General features: G+C 24.3%; 1 protein-coding gene across 1 annotated transcript in view; it reads left to right on the forward strand.

The window, feature by feature from the left end:
• The window catches only part of LOC132919187 (DNA-directed RNA polymerases I, II, and III subunit RPABC3), a 54262-nt gene that overhangs the window by 8068 nt on the left and 26541 nt on the right, over positions 1 to 19653 (forward strand). The window lies entirely within an intron of this gene.

The following is a 19653-nucleotide window of genomic DNA, read 5'->3' on the forward strand; positions in this document are numbered from 1 at the left end:
TAAATTCCTAAATTCTTTATGCTATATTTTTTTAAATTTTCAATACAATTTTCAATGCAGTTAAAAACAACACTAACTTTAAAAAATAGATTTTAAATAGGCTATTTTACATATTTATGTACTTAATAAATGTATAATGTTTGAAATTAAATAATGCTAAACAATAATTTTTTTTCTCGCATTAGCATATACTCGTATGTTTTAAAAGATAATATATTGCATATAATAAAAATAAATAATTAATCATAATTTATATTTATTAGCATAAACATTTTACAAATATATAAATAGTTTAATTTTTTTCAAGTACACATAATGTTATAAATACTAAACAAATATCAAACTGTATATAATATTATTTTTATAAGAAAACCCAACAATTGACTGTGGCCATATATTTGTAGTAAACAAATTACCTTATATATATATATTTTTTTTTTTTTGAAATTAATATGTTTAATATATATTATGTAAATATATTTTATTATTTTTTATCATAATTAATTTTTAAATTACAAAAAAAGACGTAGTAATAAATCAATTTAGAACTATATTATTATTACGTATTTATATTTTTAACGTTTGTTTTTCATACAAAATAATAATGGAAATATTGTCACGCCCAGAGCTGTTTATATTTCCGATCGATTAAGAGTGCTATGTTAATATTTTTAAACAAAAATAAGAAAACAATTAAATAGTTTTAGATTCTGAGCGGGTCGATAATGTATTAACTTAGCAATGATTTGGGGTTTTTCTTAAATATTTTGTAAGTAAAATGTCTTGAAATTTTTAATTTTAACACAAAAAGTTTGAAAATGTAATACAAGGTTTCTTATATAAGTTAATATTTGTGAAAATATAAAAAAGTTTAGCATAAATAGTGACATACACTTTTAATGAGCGATTGAATCTGATAATGAAATGTTGATGATATAATATTTTGTGGTTGGTCCATGTGCTTAGTTAATCTGAATACCTAGATGTATGGTAACTATTAGTTGCGGAATTATGTTATTATTTAATAGCATTAGAAGAATATGGACATAATATATTGCAACAAAACTTTATATTGGCTGAATTGCTTGCATTTTTTTTTAATTCCCCAAAGACTGAACCAGTTTTATATCTCTGTTAGTTAAGCCAGAAGAAAATCGCAGAATTCAATAATTAGGTTGATGTTAATTAATTGATCTTCACAACGTACTTACCGAAAAAGATATTTAAAAAAAAAAAAACATTTTATTACTTATATTAGTTATATATATAAGAAATTGTGTGGCAGAAAAGAAACCAATTGTGTAAGGCCTTCATATTTCTAACAGACGAACGTAATTTGAGTTACGTTGAGAAATACACTTTATAGTACCGTTTATTCACGATGGATTGGTATATCCGTACATGACATCAATTATCCATTGGACTTAAAGAAATTAGTGTTTATTTTTGAATCTAAATTGAGTGCCTGAAATTATGTTTTAGTTTAAAAGTGTTGGATTAATTATGTAACTGATATTTTTTCTAAGAATTTTGAGAGTAAGAGTAAGAGATTATATAGTCCACTGCTCCGATCGTTTATACTTGAAATATTTTTGACTAATTAGCTTGGTAAATACTAGTTTCAAATAGTATAAATTAAAATTCTTGAAAAAATATCTTGATTTTAATAATAAAATAAAAAATAAAAATGTATGCAATTGTAATAAGACTTAAAAAAAAATGAAAACAATAAAACAATTTTTTTTCAATAATTTTATTTTCAAACTTAAATTAGTAATTGTTTATTATTATTCCACCAACTTGCCATATAAAATCTGGCATATTTGTATTCCGAAATTTTTTATATATACTGTGATAATATTTTAAAATAAAAATGAATAATAATATTACTTTGTTTATAATATTTATAGTAGCATAGTTAATAATTAATATCTCATAATTATTAAACGTAAATAAACAAATCATAATAAGGTAATCCCTAATTCTAAGATCCTTTAATTGTTATTGTTTTTATATGTTGTAAACATTTAATTTCAATATCTAACATAATTGCGATGAATAATTCTTTAAAATTAAGTTTTATCAATGTTTTAAAATAAGTTTATATCATTTTTTAAATAAAAGTACTTTAAGTACATACTTACTTTAAATCACAAATACCTACAATATAGAGACTAATCGACAGTATACCTACTAAAATGATTATTATATAATATATTAATAAATTTAGTAATTTAGTTATAAAATATTATGAGAAGTATTTACTATTTTTCTATTAATCAATCACATAATGAATTTACCTACATGTAAGATAACGAGATATAGAGAAATATAGAATTTTTAGGTTAAAGACTGCTAACTTAAGGTCGCGGCGCTTGGTAACTGGGTGATACATTTAATACGGCTCGATAAAAAACAAGTACCTATACTGTTTGACTTATCTATAAAACATATTTCTAAAAACAAAAGAAAATGATAACCTTATATTTACCTTTTAAAAAAACTGTACTTGTACACCTATATATCTATATATTTATAATATCTTGATTAAAATTCAAGATTTTTACAAAAATTATAACAGTTATTTAATGTTTATTTACTCGTTTTAAAAGTATCTAATATTATCATTTTAAAAATTGATTATAAAGAATATATATTTTATATTTATGTTTTGAATTTGATGCTTGTATGATGTTTAAAACTCAAATAGGAGATTCAATTGTCGACGAATTATGTAAAACATATCTATCTATATTTAGGCAGTGAAACTAGTGAAAGCTAATGTGAGACCTTCGATAGCATTACTAAATAATCAAATATAGGAGTACGATATTTACTATATTATTTGGATTTAAAAAAAAAACTAAGTGGGAATGCGGTTACTGACTCAAAGCAATCGTTCGTTAACGAATTACCCCTTTCTCTCATTGAATGTTTATCTCTACATTCATTTGTATATGTTTGTTGGGCGATTGCAAAACAGTGTGGAGATAATATCATATATACAAAACCCCTGGATTACATTGCATAATCTTAATTTCATATTATAACTATTTGAACTCCGTGTTGCCCAAATATAGGGTTTCGAAAATTACTGCTAACAATACAATAAATACATGACACAATAGTTAAAGTAATCGGCTAATACACAGGCGAAGGTTTAGTAATAGTTTGTTGAAAATAACTGTTAGAGCTCTTAAACAATTTGACCAAAAGTATAACTCTTAAATAAAAAATTTAAATCATGAATCATTAGTTATAGTTTATGTTATATATAATAATAAAAATCAGTGTGAGCCAGTATTTATTTTTATGACTTATCTGAGAAGATATACCTTCAATAGTTAAAACCAAGTTTAATAACATATTTTATCACATCAATTATCTTTACTAAAACTTTATAATTTGTTTTCATATATTTAATTCATTATTATTTAGATATAATTATTTTTCTAAATAATTTCGCTGTAATAATTATTTGGTATTTACATTTTTAAACTAATAGATAACTTCTAACTTTCTCATCAAACAAATTGCATGTATTATTGTTTAAACAATGCAAAATTACACACAGAATAACTTAGGTCATATAGTTTTCTTGGTGCGTTTATAATTATGTGTTAACTCCAATCAAGCCAATAACCCTGAGGATTTTTCGTGGTGTACACCTGACAATGAAAAGTAATGAAAAAAAATAATATTATAAGAAAAAACTATCTATAAGTTATTATATTAGATCATCGTAGACATCCTTGAATATTGTTGGCTTGGAGCATTGTGTTACGCCTTTTATCTTTTCATAAGTACAATTTTAAGATCAATGCACTCAGTTGATTGCTTCGAGTTCTTCCACTATATACTTGGTGTACAAACAATCAGATTTTGTGAGATATATATTTAAAATAATAGTCAAACTCATGTTATAAAGATCATTTAATATAAATAACATTTTAATAAGCACAATATTTAGACTAAAAGGCTTATATCTTGTAATTTTATTATAATATTTTTTTACTTATATACCTACCTATTATATAAAAATATTAATTTAAATTTTATGATTATTTTGTATTTGTCTATTATATATTTAATATATAATATATGCTTATAATATATGTATATATAGTATACTCATGTCATAATTACTGGTTAAATATATATATTATATACGATTCATAATATTAATATATATAAAATAAAATAATTAATTGAATGATTAAATTTATCACGATTTTAGGCGATCACAATTTTCTACTAGCTATATTTTTATTTTTATTGTTTAGGTACTTACTATTATTTTTAAAGTATTTTTTGAGTAAAAATGACTGCCTTTTTTTATTTTTCAATATATATTAAATATATGCATTTTATAATACACGCGTATAATTTGCTACACTCCATCATCCGTACCTTGCATTTTTCCGCCTAGCTAAAATTATACCAAATAATTATATAACATATAATTCTGTTGACATTTATTCACACATTGATGACACCTATATTATTTATATAAATAAAAATAGAATATTATTATTATTGACAATTTATACCGGGGGTGGCCAACACCAATGATCTTGTGAGCCACTTTGGAAATACATTATAATCTCCCGGCCGCATAACATTGGTGTATAAATTAATTAATATAAACAGAATGAATATATTATTGTTTTTATTATTAGGTACTCATGATTTAAGACATGGATAATATAATAATTATTATTTATTTAGTGAGACATTTGTTAATAGATATTAGATTGGTACAAAAATAAAATTTTTTTGAAAATGTGTGATAAATCTTATGGACCATCAAATTATCCAAGGTAGACCGTAGGTTGTCCACCCCTGTTTTAGACTATAAGCGGGGAGCTATGAATATAGCGATGAATAATTTTACAATAATATGTATGTTTCTTTTGTGTCCGTTATCGCCATTTGGAGCTGCGTAAATATGATTTAATCTTCAACTTTGATGTAGTGATGGTTTTTGGTTGCGAATGAGATCTACGTGGTACATTGTTTATTATTTATATTACCAAGTACTTTTCAAAATAAGCAAAATTTTTTGTTTTAATGAATCTTAAAATACGGGAATATTTATAAAAACTAATTTTTAACAAAATTAGTTTTATTTTTGTTATAAATTATTTTCTGTTCTGAATAAAATAAAGAGTAATAACATATATATTAGTTAATACAAATGTATTTCCCTGTAAACAATATGCAATAAATTAACGTATCATTAAAAAGAGGAGAACTTTATCTATTATCTCTCATCGGTATTTTTCAATAACTTTAATACAACGTCCACAATTGATGATAAAGTTTTTAACTTTTTTGTTTTTTAACGGCTAATTTTCAGGATAAAAAATTGAGATAAAGAAAAAATCCGACGAGAGATAATAGATAAAGTTCTCCTCTTTTTAATGACATATTAATTTTAAGTCTACAACAAATAGGTGAAGAGAAAAATAGTTTGGCGATGTTTTAGTAACAATTTTCGGGTGTATAGCATCCTCTTAAGAGTGAAAACATGAGTTGCTGGATAATATTCAAATTTAAATTATAATAAATACAATGTTATATTATAATATTTTATTATTAAATTAATTTATAAGACTTAACATTTTTAATTCATAAAATAAAAATAGCAAAGTATATTTTTTTCTAATTTACCAAGTTTTATGTAAATTTAATCAGTTAATTTACCTAATTATTTTTTATCGGTAATTCCACATCTGAAGTCGAAAAATTGAATTGATGGTAGTTTCTGGGTACAGAAATCAGATGGAAAACAGGCTTATTTCAAATGTATACATATATACATATACACATTGAAAGCTTAGTGCTTACCAACTCGATGCTCGTTTATAAAGATATTTAAGACATAATAACATTACACCTACATATTATGTAGATTGCAATAATCATTTCGGATGATATATATAGAAAATTCGTTGCGCTGTCATATATTGCGGCGGTGGTGTGACGAAATGAGGCCCGAATTAGGTTGTTGGGCACGGTTTTTTTAGCAACCGACGCTTGTCCTTGGCACATCTGTGTATGTATGTGTATATCGTTCTGCAATAACAATAGGGCACCCGTGGGCCCCCCTCGTATAACATTTTCGGCAATATAGTCTGACCACTTCAAGGACGTACATGTGCCAAAACAATATTATCACTAATAATCGCGCCCGCGGATCGTTAAAGAGTTCCACTAGTTTCATTATAATATGCCTGCAATCGTGTAGCCTTATAATATAACAACGTGTAGCTTTATATAATGTATATATGACACATTATTTGTATGTATCTACCAAGTTTTTATTTGTAAATTGTTTGTACTTTTTAATTTTTTTTTTTTTAGTGAACCAGCCATATTATATTTAATACCATTTTTAAACAGCATTATATTAATTATTTTCTTAAGTTAGTTTTAATATAACTCATGAATCAAAAATATAAATAATAGTTATTATTTTTATTGTTATTTTGTTGTCTTTCTTATGGGTTAGGATAAAATAAGTGCTGTACTGCAATAATGATAATCACACTTTCACGTGTTACCGATTATTGTTTATATACTTTTCATTGTGGCTGATAATGGCTGTAGAACTTTTCTCAAGGTCGATATGTATATACAGGATGATCTATCAATCATGCTCACCCCGGTTTCTTTCATTTAGTAATGGATTCATTCAAATTCTTATTTTTGAAATTTTTAATCAACTTAAAAACATAGTCTTAATATTTAAATTTTTTATTTAATTTAAGGAGTGTCCGGTATACGTATATATGTGGCTATTCAACTTCTTTTTTAAAATAAAAATTAGCCTTTTTTCTGTTAGGTTAGATTTTTTGTTAAGCACAGATGAATTATTAAAAGGAAAAAGGAGGATGAGTATGCTTTGTAAATTACCCTAATAATTTATATCAAAGTCTCTTGTTTTATATGTAGATAAATTTCTGCACGTAATATAGAAGAATTAATGACTATACAGGGTGATTCACCCATCATGCTCTTTTTATTTGTCATTTAATTATTAATTTATTCTAAATTTGATTCTTTTTTATACCATATAAGGAGTTTTATTGGTATAAAAAAATCTTAGTAATTGAAATCTAGTGCTATCTTAGTGCTTTAAAATTCCAAAATTCAGATTATGAAAAAAATAATTGTAAATATAAAAATGGGAGTCTGCACCATGCTCGGTAAATCATCTATATGGGTACGATAAAGAATTTTCTGTATTTTTTAAAATTATTTTTTTTATATAATTATTAATTAAACGCTTATTATCACAATCAATTATTGTGTTTTTAAAAAATGAATGTATACATTTAAGTGCTGATGAATATTCATTATTAACAAAAAAATGTCTATTATATTTGATTTTTAAGTTTTAATTTTAACCTATATATTTATTTAAATTTTCTTATTCATTAACAGAATAATTACCTATTCCTGATTATTTCTATGTAAAAATATCGTATAACATTGTAGGACCGTTAATATTTATTAGTTATAAATATTTTAGTTATATACTCGTACATATAAGAAATAGGGCAAATCCCCGGATACAGTGAAAGGTCACTTCACCCTCCTCCAATCCATAAAAATGTAGTGATTTATTAATGTGTATTATTATGATAATTTTGTTTTGAACCGGCTTGATGTACTTTAAATTGTACGTCGAAACAAAAATAAAATTTGCAATTACTAAATAATGATGGAGGATGGATGCCGACTGATAAATTTCTAGATTTGCCTTCCCACGTAAAAAAAAATGATTTGCGCCACTACATATAAAGGAAGACGTGCTTTATAGAAATATATGATACCTTATACTAATTGCTAATTTAAAATAAAAATATAAATTACCAATTGGTTCGATATTTTAAGCAAAAATATTAAACTTAAAAAGAATTAACATTTAAAAAAAGTAAAAATCAGAAAAAAAAATTATTAACTAAAACTGAAAATAGCTATAGGTACCTAAGTATTTATATTTTTTAACTTGATGTTTATATTATGTATTATATAATATATTATATATTTATCTCCTTCGGCATATAATGTGTATACGCGTTTACTATAATAGAAATATATTTCGAAGTTAAATGCATATAAAACTACAGTTATAATGTCTTAATAATGATTACTGTATCAGTTTTTGGAGCGTGGTCGAGTAAACTTGTGAGTACCTAAATCCTGCTAGTAAAATATAAATAATAAATGTAAATGGATCTAAAAAACAATTCCATAGAACCAATAATTTTAAGAGTACTTATAGGTGTATCGTGTAGGTGTAGTAATATAATAGTATATATACTTTATATTACTATAAATTAATGTTCTGAAATTTAATATATGTAAATCAATAGTAACAATAAACCGAATATTTATGTAGTATGTATGGAAAATACAAAGTTTAACATAATATTTATATCCCATAGGAATGTCGTCAGTAGTTGGCTTTTCAAAATACCAATACCTAAGCTTATTATATAAAATTGTATATATTTTTTACCTACTGAAAAATAAAAATAAATATTTTAGAATGTTGAAGACTACTGTTTAGTTTGGATAAACTAGGTAAGGTATAATGCGTGAATCACATATAGGGTTATTAAACTGTCAATATAATTCCAACAATGTAGTTAATACTCGTATTCTCAGTCTAGTAAAATCTATGTTGTATAAAAAGTATGATCCAAGTTGTTAAAAGGGTAGTACTCAGCTAGTATGTATATAGATGGTGGGGGATGAGCTTTTTGTTTTCCATCCCAGAAAATGGGCAGTTTATATATAATATGTGTACTTATAACCATAAGCGGCTGACGAACAATCAATTTCGTTGCCCCACCACATGAAAATATGAACGGGTTATTTAGTGTACGTATGAAGTAAGAGCGTGAGAGAGAAAGAGAGGGTATAGAGGTTTTTTGGCAATCTAGGACGGACCTTGGGACCTTGGAAATATGAACGCGCAGTCGTACTTGTTTTGTCGTTGCGTGCTGATCGACAGCTGATTATTTCTTCTTTAGTGCACATAAATGTATATGTTCTTTATCAATTCTACCGGCATTTTATTTAAACTTGAAAATGATTTTTGAAGTATCCTACAACTCGACAACAAACAATTCAATGGACACAGGGATATATTTTACGAGGTCTTTATTATATATATTATTTACATTTTATTTTTAATTAATTTATATATTAAGTTCACTTATGTGAGTTTAAGTTTATTATATAATAATGTAGATTTCTTTCATTTTAACTATAACGTTAGATCGTTTTAAAATAAAATCATAAATAATGTTTTTCTGTCAAATCGTTTTTCTTTTTAAATTTATTGGTAGGTAGGTACCACTACCTCCTATAATTTTTACATAAGTAGGTTATTCTATCACATTATATACAAATATATCTTATTTTCGTCACTTTTTGTTAAAATGAACAACCGTAATGTAGAAAGGTAAAAGTAGACCATAGTATAAAATATAAGTGGTACTAAATATATATATTATTTAATCAAGACTCAACTGGGATACTGTTAAAATTTTGTGTACATATATATATTCAATTCGTGCCTATACAAAATCGTTAAAGACCTTGCGGCCACATTTTATCATTGTTATTTTTATACTATATACCTACGTATAATATTAATTTTTAGTTTTTACCGAACACGATTTATATCCTAATTATATTATATCTCTACAGAAATATTTTATATAATTTAATGAGGCAAAATGACCTTCCAGTTTTCGGCAACCTTGCAATTTCAAATATTTCAACAATAGTAGGTACATTAGCCTCACTTTTAAATATAAATCTATTAAAAATACATGATGTAGTCCATTTTCAAATTGAAAACATTTGATTAATGAGTGTCAAAATAAGTTTTTAAACTTAATAAGAATAGATGACCTTCGCTACGTGTCGAAACAATTTTTTTTGTCGTAACAAAACGTGATGACTCAAATCACTTATTTTATGTCCAACTTTGGTTGTTAAGAAGTAATAACTAATAAGGTATAAATTCTAAGTGATACCGTTTTGTTAATTTTGTTAAAAATGTCTGTAGTTCTAACGGTTTTAAATTATTGATACATTGACCGTTATGATTCTAATGATTCAGTTTAATGTTTATTCGCATTGAAAATTAATTTTTAGTTTATTTTTATGGCTAATCCTTATGATACTATATTACTAAATATGATTAGTAATGTGTTTTATTGATCAAATATTTTAAATTACATTAATTATTATTTTACATGTTAAATAAATAATTATTTAGTTAAACGTAGTAATGTGTACCTACTATGAATTATATGAGCATCATGTTGTATTTGTATATGTACAGCAACAACACATAATAAGTAGGTACCTTATTTGAATTTTTTAAATTTAATGTAAGTATAAAATTTTTTTATAAAATTTTGATTTTTAGTTTATTCTAAGTGTCGTCGTATTAATTTCATGTAGATATTAAAATGTAATAATGTATTTAAAATATAAATTAATCATTAAAGCACTGAGAATATACTAAAAATGATTTTTGTTAGGTATTACTATTTTAAATAATAAATTAAAAAGATTAGTTATTATTAAAAAACTAATATTATGAATTTTGTCTATTAACAGAATAAAATCTAATTTTATAGATAATATTATGCAAATATTGTCTGTGCATATAATTAATCAATACATAGTATGAATTTAAAAGATTTAAATATAAATAATATAATACATCTTATTATTTGCCTTTATACCTTTGAATTAATTATTTGAATAATACACTTTATTTTGTGACGATTCCTTTATTGGTTGAGTTAATTTTAATCTAATAATAATTTAACTATAAATCTAATTAAAATTTGAAATACAAATTTATTTTCTTGTTATAAATTGTGGAATACTAGTCGTTAAATATAAGTTTTATTTTGACAGCCATATATTTTTTAAAAACTTTTAATTGATTGAATATAAAATAATTTTTAATTAGCTTCGTTTCAATATTAAGCAGAATTACGCATAGAATTTAGTTTACAAGGATGATAATAATAACATTATACTATTTTAATAATAGTAGAAATATAGTATTGTATTAGTAACAGTTTGTATTAATAAAACAAACTATATATTACTTAACTATTATACTAAATAACTCTTGCACTACTTTATTAGCTTGTTGATGTTATTATTATTATATTTATTTGTATGTTGTCTTAATACCGTAATATTATTTATTTTGATGTATTTTAATACATAATCTATATTAAAACAATATACTATTTTTATTAAATTAAATACATTATTTTAGTACAAATGTAGTTACAATCAGTTTAGGTTTACCATTAGAGTTATATAGAGAACTCACGAGGTTGTGGGCTGGAGCTATCGATCTCTTCCACTCTGTTCGTTTTAAATGTCAAAGATCGTCCGAGTCCCCTCCTTTTTACTTCACCCGCTAGTTTCATTCTGTTTACGTCATAGCCCCTCTACCTCGAACACTATCTCATTTCCTCCTCTGAACCATCAAAAAAACTTTCATCCCTTTGTATGAAAAGAGAAATAAGGACAGGGATTGCGAAATATTGCGCCATCTATACTGACTCACCTACATTCCGTTTCGAAATAATTAGTAAATCCCTGTATACGTTATAAAGTCATTTTTTAATAGATTAGACACAGAATATTTTCATTAAATATTAATACAATTTAAATATATTATTATATCAATAGCATATAATATATTGTTTAATAATAAGTAAAAAAAAACATTTTTTTTTTAAGTTAACTTAAAATTCATCCTCTATCTGTACATTGTATGAACTTAAGGTTTTTAAGTATATTACATAACTATATCGTTCTAACCTCATTTTTTTAATTCAACATGTATCGCGTATAATGTAGGTAATTAGTTTTCTGATTATTGTTTACAGTTTAGTTAATTATAGAATTAACAACTGTTATAAGAAAACTTTAATTTTGATAGATATTCACTCAAACTATAAATAGTATTAACTATTATTAGTATTTATTTTATAAACTATTTTTATGTTATAATAAAAATTAAAAAATTGAACGTTACTTTTTGAAAATTATAATATTGTTTTTATTTTTTTATCGCAAAAAAACCTAATATGTACCTATTTTAAAACAATTTTTCTTAAGCATATTTTAATTTGCGGCATAAATACATAATACTACTATTACTTTTACATATTGTAATTGTATACGTACATATTGATATACGTCATATAACTGTTGTATTTTTTTATATTATTAAAATAAAACTAGGTAATATGTCTGGCTACTATTACCTGAATATTTTAGTATTTATTGGATGTTTCAGTTTAGTTATTGCGTATTATATGTACAATGTACATCTGTTTTAAACACACGAAATATTTTAGGAATAAAGATTCTGAATTTCAAAATATTGTCATTTATAATATACAATATAATATATTAAGTTTAAAAAACAAATTAACACCTAGGTGATAATTGATCATCTTATACAACTTGTAATATACTTAATCACATTTAATTAATAATTAATTATTCTAATGGGGTGATTATTTAAATTTTGAGAATTATTTACTTAATGGAATAATGTACACCATAACCCAGTTATCATGATTAATGATTATAGTGTTTAAAATTAGAAAATTTGATACAGAAGTAGAACTGTTGGATTGTCTTGAAAGTAATATATATATATATACCATTGTATTTACTTATCAATTATCATTGTATCCACAATTAAAAAAAGACTGGGGTGATTGTTTATATTTCTTCACCTTAATTCGCCAGAAGAATTCAAAAAATTATTTTATATAATATACAGTATGCGATGCATCAGTACCATTGGTTTTCAAATTACTATATCCATTATATTGTTGAACACAATTTAAATATTATATTCAGAAACACGAGTAGACTAAATGCATAATCTATAAATGTACTAATAAAAGAAATTTAGCAATATTAAGTTTAACAAGCTATAAACATTTATTATGAATGAACATTTTTTTTTATTTAAGTATAATAAAGTAAATGAAACTTTAAAATTATCTATTATTTTAATATTAAATCATCAAAAACCTATTAGGCATTTAAAAGTAAACATACAAATTTAAAAAGTTGCGTACATAACTGTACATTATTTCTTATCTAATGACATTGTGTATTTTGTAGCCATTGTACACAAATGCTAAATTGATAATACGATACAATAAAACGATTTTTAAAAGACTAAAAGTTGCAGTTCTATTGTTTCTGAGTTGTTATTTTAATATTTGTTCTTGTTTATTAATTTGTATTGTTTTGTTTTTATAATAATTACACATTATGGTTATTGGTAAGTGGTCAATATGGTCATAAACCTGTCACCTGGTATTAAAGCAAAATGTTATAGAATGTATTACTATAGTAACTCGACAATACCAACAAATCAAAAGGAACACCTATAATGCCCGTTGCCCTTGATAAACATTTTATTAGAAAAATACCTAATTAGAACGCAGTTAGGGTTTCTCTGGAAATAATGATTTAATCCTAGTTTATGTATATTATATCGGTATTGCCTAAGCCTTTTTTTATCACATACGTTTTAATATTAGTGAAACAAAATTACTCACACACACTTACGTCGTACAGTTAATATATTTATGCGTGTGTGTATATGTATGTTTATTCTGGGCGAGCGCAAGTGACTATGGGAGAAATGTTACCCCGATGGGTCGCAGGGGGTTCGTTGGGCGGCGTTGGCGGTCTGACGTCAATGAATTTGAGCGCCGCCCACAATAGCTAAGGCGCGTACCAGCTCTCCGGATCGAAGTCTCATTCAGCAAGGCCACAAGTGTCAATGGGCAACGGCATAGTCTTCTCTAGCAACTTTTTTTTTTTTTAACAATTTGTACTTGATTTATTCTTAATTTTTATTCTATGAACTATTGAAATCATATATTGGCATTTTAAACCATATATACCATGACAGAACTTGGAAAAATTATCTTCAGGTAACATTATATTGATTTGATAAAAATGTATATATATATTTTAATTTCTTTTGTAACAGTTTTCGTATTACTATGCTGGTTTAATTTAAGTGCACTCGATATAATAACAATAGGAAGGTCATTTACAAGTACAATTATACATATTTAATATAAATATAGCACTAATTAATGCGTATATATATATACATATTAATAAACTATATTTTACACAGATTGAACCAAATATTGTGTTATTTTATAGTCATATTACACATTTTATAATTTTCAGTAACATGTAAAAACATTGACTAAAATTCATACCGGGTTTCATTATACGAGTATTTAAATTTTTGACGATTGACCGATACATGAATGTATTGTTTAAATGGATAAACGATTTACTGGCCGATCTTATGTTCATTATTTTATTTGGACATTATTAAAATGTGTTTTACAAGAAATTATATTTGATTGCTGCCTTTAGTACTTATAGTAAGTAGCGTATATCCATGATGTCTACAATTAAACATCTGTTACTTATTAATTTTATTTAAAATGTTATCAATAAAGTTGATATTATTATATACAAGTCAAAAGTAGTAGTATAATGTATTTGCTTTACTTATTATTCTAACTTAAATTGCTTAGACTAGAAATTATGGTATTTTATTATATTATCTATACCTTATAAAACCAAAATATATTTTGATACATATAACATGTTTTTAAATAATAATAAATTTAATTAAAATAACGTTCATTATAATTTCGTTGTTTTAAGGAAAGTTGAAATGTAACATATTAAGTTAATACAAATTTGATTTATTAAAAATTACTATTACAATATATTTTAGTTTTAGATTACGAGTATATGTTAAGAGAAAATGTAGGATAATCTATACTTTAATGACATTTTTTACGTTTCATGTATTCATTTATGTAATAGAATTTAGGCGCATATTATACTCAGGATAGTTCCGTTAGCTAGTAATTTACTGAAATATTTCTAAAAATAATTGAAAAATCGTTGCATAAATGCGGGAGACCCGTATTTATTTCCCACCGGGGAGGACATTTTTTTCCTTATTTAACAATTTTTAATAATCTTATAAACATAAATTAATATCTACGATATTTATTTATGAATAATTTAAACGTGCAAATATAGTTCTGAATATGTATTGATCATTTTTGGACTCTGCATTAAAACTGTATTAAAAACAAATATTATTCTAACTTAATTTATGTGTAAACATGTGAGGCCAAGTTATAAACTATGTACGTATTAATTTCGCAAATTTTTTATAATGAAATTAATCTTAATATTTATTTTTTTTCTTACATAAAATGTTTAATTTTAAATTTAAATAGAATGTAAGTATATTTAATTATATTCTTTTTGTAACATTTTAAAATTCTTGACTCAGCATTTTCATGTATTCAAAATTAAAAAACACTTTAGTAAATAGAAATAAGTAATAAGTAATAACAGATAGCTAGATAGGTACTATAAAATCGTTTTGCGAATTCAAGGTTTGTTTCAATTCGTGGCTTGTTTGTACAAAACAAAATTATTGACCACACCCAGTTTTTGTTGGTACCTTGTCTATGATTGTTTATTTAATAATTTATATACTCAATGCATCGATTCTTAGAAGTGTATCATATTGTAAATAAAAAAAATAAATATTTAGATCTTTAATTTAATAATATGTTCTATTATATTATTAATAAATAATTTATACAGCTTCATATTTATTTCAAAACAAAATAATAATATATCTAATATAATAGATACAGATTTTTTTTCACATTATATTAAACTTTATCTTTGCCAACTTTTAACCGTGTTGTATAAATGTTTTAATAATTTTAGGTAAATAATATTTATTTATATATTGCAATCACAGCAGGTGGTGACGAAATATTATTCGTCGGCATTTTTGTATGTATTAGGCTCTCTTATCAAAATACTGATTATTTTATATTCTACTGAGTAAAGAACAAGGAATGTATTTTTTTCTTACGAATTACAGCTTAATTTTCTAAACAATATCGGGTAATGTTTTGTATGCGTATTATAATAATGAAATTATATTTGTATAATATGTTAACTGTTCGCTATTAATAATATAAAAGAATAACTTCTGTCATGTTTTAATTTTAGTCTTTCGCCCATGTTAATGTTAAACCTAACCTAGTTAATTTAATAAGTGAAAAATTTTAATTTCAATTAGAACATTTTTTTTTTTAGTAGCCTCCAACCCTTGATTAATTATATTGAATTGGCATTATTTATTACTACCTAAATTTTAAGAAATAATTTTTAACAATTTATTATCATTATGCTGATTAATGTATAGGGAATGTTTCTATTAGATTATAAATGTTTGCCATTACATTATTTGTTAAATTTAATCCATAATTGAGGAATAATAAATGTAGTATACTTATATTTTATAATGATTAATTTAAAAAAATGGTAATAATAATAATTATACTAGAAGTCCGCTAACTCTGAGATATAATATAATATTGCAGTATAATTATTATACAAAAAAACATTTATTAAGAAATACCTCTATAGCTCATAGCTCTTTTTAATGGACGTTTCAGAATAATACATAAATATTATTGTTTCACTGTGAATATTAATATTAATATACAATTAATTATATCTTTGTATAATTGTCTTTCTTTTAGCTATTTGATATAGCTTTGATATATAAGTTGAAAATCATTCAAGTTTAAAATATTAAACTATATTTTAAATATAATTATACAAAATGAATCAAATTGTTACACCTTAAACTATTGTTTTTTAAATGTAAAAATGTAATTAAAATAAAATATATAATTGAACTAAAAAGAGTGTACCTATATGTTTGAAGGTCTTTTTATTTTTTTCTACATCCATCGTTGTGATTTAATTTTATATAAGTAAAATATTTTACTTGATGATTAGATGATGTTAAATTCCCACTAATACATAAAACGTTGCACAACAAATAAATAAAAATTTATTAGGTACCTATATAGTGTACTTATTATTTACATTTTTCACTAGGTACCAATTTGGTTTGATGTATTATTAGAACAAAATGTTTTTCTTTACAATAATATGTATTATAATAGTATGTATTATATACGAATTTTTAAGTTTCGTTGTTGAAAATTTGAATTCATTACAAGTCACGATGAATCTGTATACAAATTATAATGATAAAATATTTTATATAAATATCACTAATGTCAGTACATAATTGCTAAAAGCTTTAAATATATTAAATATTTTTTGGATACATAAAAGTTCTTTTTGCATTTATTGAAAAATCCTTATCGTCTTAACTAGTAACACTTTATAATATATGTATGGATTTAATAATAATAATATGTAAAAACTTAAACGATTGGTGGTGACATACTCTGGTGATGTAAGCCATAATAATATAACAATATTGTATACAAAATAATGATTTTTTTCTAGTTAGTCGGCCATTTTGTTTTGTTAATTCTTTTACCAAATTAATTTATTATACATACATAAGCCACACCTGTGTATGCACAATGATGTTCACTATACTAAAGGTAATATAAATGTTATACCATAGAAAAGGTAAAATGCACCGTTGTTTACAGGCAGTTGTTGCGTTATCATAGTATGGCAAATTATTATTATTATTTATTATTATTTTAATAATAATAATATTCAAAAAACATGTAGTATATCATGTCATATGATTTAGAATAATTATTTATTTATTAATTATTCGTTATAGTTCTGGTGGTTATAGTTGGTGGTCGTCACATATTATTATAATAACAATAACAAATAATAATTGATAAATATGAAATTGGTGTGTATAATATATTTATTATAGTTGTACCTGACTTAACCTACTTTCGATTGAAAATCAGTTTTTAAACTTATTTATTAATTTTAAATTCCCATGAAAATAACGACATAATTTGTACTCTACTATATGACCACAAATGGAGTATATATTAATGAAGAATGATAAGGGAATTATTACTTTCCGGTTAGGTTGCTTGTGTGTACACTGTACAATATTATAATGACTATTATTTATTGTACAACGACGAAGTTCGTCTCGTGCACATATTATTTCTAAACAAATTCATTTGATAGTGTGCATTTCTGTCTTTTTTCCCCTCACTCCCACATCATAAGCTTATAAGTTGTAATTGTACGAAGTGCGTCATCACCGTTTAGTTATATGGTATTGACTGAATCGCGGGTAAACAGATTTTGCTATTTAGGAGTCATCTAAATATCCAAATTGTATATTAAAATATATATGTGCTCAGAAATGCATATTATTCTGTCGATTTATATTTAGAATTAATGTATTTACCAATTTACCAGTTACCTCTGTACAATATATATGTGCAATACGTTTAACCTATGGCTGGTGTTTTAAATAACGTCACGTGAAACTATGTGATACATTTATATACAACGTGATCAAAGCTTTGCAGGGGGTGACCAAGAGATGGAATACAGCACAATATAGTGGGATATACCACAATAAAACGTATCAATAACAGTATTAACAAAAATTCAACGAGAATGACGTGGAGGTGAATTTAATACTATGACATAAAATAATACATATGCAAAAATGAATGTTCCATATTCTTACTAAATTTTGTCCTAAATACTTATACGGTTTATTCTTATTATATTTTAAAACTTATAATATTTACTGAATAAATTATAGTTTTTTAGGGTATTTATATATTTATAACCAAGTCCCAATAGGGGTTGGGGGAAATGATCGCCTCAATGCTAACCCTCAATACTGTCACTGAATGATGGCAGTAAATCGATTCGATTTCGGTACTGTATTGATGTTGACGAGCACGAGGGGACCGTGTGTTAGTTATTGCATGAAGAGATTCGAAAATAATGCGTTAGTGCGTTTAAAAAATAATCTATTCTCAGCTGAAAGTCCGAAATGTTACTTTAGAAATAATATATTTTTATATCCGATATAAGAATTATATATTTATAATTTATTATATGCATATTTTGTTACAAAACACAAAGATCGCGATCGTCTTATTTTTTAGTCATTTGTAGTTGTTTTATAAATCATGTTCTATACGTTTTTTACATCAAAATTGTTATTGACTATCCTTAAACCGAAATTACTGTATGTTTATTTTGTTTTTAACGTTTAATTTTAGACGATTACAGAATAATTTATTGCTGTTGCCTGTTATAGGTGTTTTTATTAATCTTTTATTCTTTTATTCCTTATTAAACGACAATAAATTATAATTATTGTTATTACTATACTGTAAAATACTGTATAGAAAATCTATGAATTCTCTTAGTTTTTACCTATGCTGTTTAAAGTATATGTATTGTACAGTTATTACGTATTAATTTCGTGTATTAACTTAACTCACATATTATAGACGCGCTGAATTGTTATTTGCATTTACTTAACATAGATTTTTTTAAGTTCACACGTTAATATTTTCTCGATACCTTTATTATATGTAGGTATTATCATTGATTATATTTATAATCAATAGTATTATTGTAAACAATACATTTAAATTTAGTATAAATATTTGCTTTATCTTACTTGATAACCTATTACCGCGT

The sequence above is a fragment of the Rhopalosiphum padi genome, chromosome 2 (assembly GCF_020882245.1).
Source record: "Rhopalosiphum padi isolate XX-2018 chromosome 2, ASM2088224v1, whole genome shotgun sequence".
In the NCBI taxonomy this organism is placed as follows: Eukaryota; Metazoa; Arthropoda; class Insecta; order Hemiptera; family Aphididae; genus Rhopalosiphum; species Rhopalosiphum padi.